Source organism: Nematolebias whitei, chromosome 10 (genome assembly GCF_014905685.2).
Source record: "Nematolebias whitei isolate Nwh7 chromosome 10, NemWhi1, whole genome shotgun sequence".
Lineage (NCBI taxonomy): Eukaryota > Metazoa > Chordata > Actinopteri > Cyprinodontiformes > Rivulidae > Nematolebias > Nematolebias whitei.
In genome coordinates this window covers 49,706,177-49,709,587 of record NC_056507.1, presented here as the reverse complement: position 1 = coordinate 49,709,587, position 3,411 = coordinate 49,706,177, and positions in this window count along the sequence as shown.

The following is a 3,411-nucleotide window of genomic DNA, read 5'->3' as shown; positions in this document are numbered from 1 at the left end:
TTCACTCAACAGTACTGTGTAAGCCACTTCTTCAAATGAATGGGCACTTATTGTAAGATTCACCCCAATTCATGAATATATAAGTAAATGCCTTCTTCTGGCAGTGTTACTTTTTTAATGTGCTTATTTTTTAACAGATACTAGATTACCAAGCTTCTCAGTGTTATTTACTCTAAAGCACTTAACATTAAATAAATCTGCAATTTTTCTAAAAGTCTCACAGCAACTTTAGTTTTTTAAACGCTTTTTAAGCAGTTTCATTTACCAGAATTCGCTATTTAACAGTTACTCATTAAACCAGGCTGGGTGAAAAGAAAAAGAATTATGAGGAGCTTATCAGTCCCTCTTCAGGAAAACTGTTATACTCCTCTTTCAACAGCAGGTGGTGGTGTAAGCTTATTTATACCAGCAGGAGTCTATGACAACTTCCTGTGGATCGTTCTGTTGATATCCGGTTGTTAGCCGCTTAGCTTAAAATTAGCATCAGCGAAACTTCGGTCAAATCAACATTTCTGAACGGATTTAAAGCTTAAACGTGGCGTTGTTTCAACAAGCACGACTTTTTGCATGAAACATGAGTTTTGGGTACATGTGGCAGCTCCATTTAGCGATTTTAAACACAGTGGAGGCTTCGGTTGAACCGAGACTCATTTCCGGGGTCACGTGACTGAATCAACCAATGACAGAGCAGCAGCGGGGGTGGGTTTTATAATCTGACATCAGAGGAAGTGACGACAGACACGTCACTCGTCTCTCAGCGAATCAGAGCTACCCAAACAGCGGTTTTCGACCAATGACGCATCGTCATTTCAGCTAGGCGTGTTAGCATTAGCCTGAAAAAGTCCGGTCAACTTTTCGTCCATTAACTTCTCAAAATGTACAATTTTCTGCTCCAAATGTGACAAACAAACTCTTAACTGTGTTCTGAGACGGCGCTCAGCCTTTTAAAATGTCTCTCCATCCATTTAAAACAACTTGTTCGAACTAATCAGAACCGAGCCCGACAGACAGTCTGAGCAGAACCCCCTGTCTGTTTAAACAGAATCAAACGCTTTTCACAGCTTAATTAACTTTGTCACATAACAGACGTACATTTCAGCTTTAAAATGAAACACATTGACGTTATTTCAGCTCTAAAAACACCACAACTGTAAACTTTCTCTGAACCCCACAGCTGCAAAACGCTGCGTTTCACACAGCAATCTGCACTCTTAAGCTAATTTCAGTTAAGATCAGATATGCTAACATGATAAATTCAATTGTTACACGAATAACAGTCCATTTATGATACCGTACGGGGCCACCAGTATATAAAAACAAATGTACGGGCCGCCAGTATGTAATAAACATATATCTGTCAGATAAAATTCATAATTTAAACGGATTCTTTCATTTTTCTGGACTGAGTACTATCGTGCATTGAATGATTAAATGTGGACGGAAACGTGTTTTAATTTCTGACTCACCAACAGTGGGTCGTTTATTAAAACGATTTAAAACAACATCACACATTTACATTAATTGGCAGATTGATTACAATAACAGCTTAATTGATGAGCTTTACAATTAGAAAACCATACGGCCATGGTTTCCACTTGCAGCTTTTAAATCAACAGACATTTCTGAAAATATCTGGATTAATTACTGGCAGATAGAAGAGTTTTAAAGATGGGAAAATGAAGTTTAAATGGAGAGAAAGGATGTATGAAGATGTAGGTCTGTAGACCAGAACGACACGCTCCCTTGAAGCGCAGCTTAACCCACGGTACACTGGTAGTTGAAGATCGACTCTTTTACCTTTCTGAAGATATTTCAGTTCCGGCGTAAAGTTCCACTTCAAGCCACCTTTCAGCATCTCCGTAAGAACAACTGTGTCTGAGGAGTCGTGAGATCACTGAACAGACTTCCTCATTGTTCAGAGCTTCCGTCGGATAGCCACAGCGAGACGTCGTGGCATCGACGGACTCTGGTCATTCCATTAGAAACTGCTGGAACTTGTTCTGCTCTGAACTTTGTTCTGCGTAGTTCCCGTTGTTCTCCGTTCCGCGTTCTGCCTGGAACTAGGAAGTGTTGACCCTTTTAAAGAGGTCACTTCCGGTTCCTCTGAGAACTTCCTGATTGGTTGAAACGAACCAACAGGGGTGTGGTTTTAGTGATGTAAGAGGTTATTAAAAGTCAAGGAGAAAGAGTAGATTGTTTTAAGAACAGACAGAAAGATGTTTTGAAGAAATTAGACTTTTTGGTGCCAGTCCTCTTCTATCTATCTGAAAAAGTTAAACATGACATTTCTTTCCAGTAAACATGTTTTTGACCGAAACTTGACTTTTGACCGACTTACTCCTCATTTCAGACAGAGAATCAAAAATGCATCATTACTCTTGTAACAGACATTAACTTGATTTCTACTTTGAATGAGGATTAAAAATCATTTATACTGTTTCACAGTTGATTTAAAATGAGTAGTTCACTTCAACATTTAAAATGGTTTGAACTAAACACACTTTTGATTATCAAGATATTGTAAAATAGTAATGATAATAAAAAAGAGAGTGTTCTTTCAATTGATCAGTGCAGGACACACTTAGAAAGTCTCTGGATGAACTTAATTTTGTGTTTCTGGACTCAAACCAATGAAATAACAGTTCTTGTCCCAGGAAGGCCCTCAGGGCCAGATTTGACCTGAGGCTTAGTTCACTACACACACCTTGTTGGACTAACGCCTCCTTTTCCAATCTGCATTCGTTCAGAGCTTCTGATGTGAGCTGCAACTTTTGTTGTAGCGCATCGTTGTCTGAACACAGTGCTTGGTACTTAATCTCTCTTACCTTCATCTTCTCCTCATATGAGTGAGCTTGTAATGACAGCTGAGCTCGTGAGAGCTCTCTGTCACGTTGTACTTCATTTGCACGGGTCTCCTGATCAAAGTTAGACTGTGCCATGTGTTCGAGGTACTCCTCTCTTTCGCTGTTGAACCTTATTGCAAGGTCATTAGCCTTGTCTACCACTGCATAGAATGATGCTTTCAGTAAGAGCGCCAATTTTGCTAGCTTGTTATAGCTTGACTTTGTTATGTCTGAAGAGGTCACACTCTCTGCAACCACCTTCAGCTCGTCCAATAACTCTTTTGAGTTCATGCTGTCCACCTGTTCACCATATGGATGTAAGGAGTCTGTGAGCAGCGTCAACGCTCCCTCTAAACAGTCCTTCATCTCACAAGGATCAAAATCCTTTTCTATCACACCTGCCTTGGTTATTCACTGTTCAGCACTTATCTGGTTAAACAGTTGCCAACTTCAGATTATTTTAACAGGTACATATTTGTATACAAGTGTCATGTGAGTTTCACACACTTTTTAGCTCTGGGTTCACTCAACAGTACTGTGTAAGCCACTTCTTCAAATGAATGGGCAC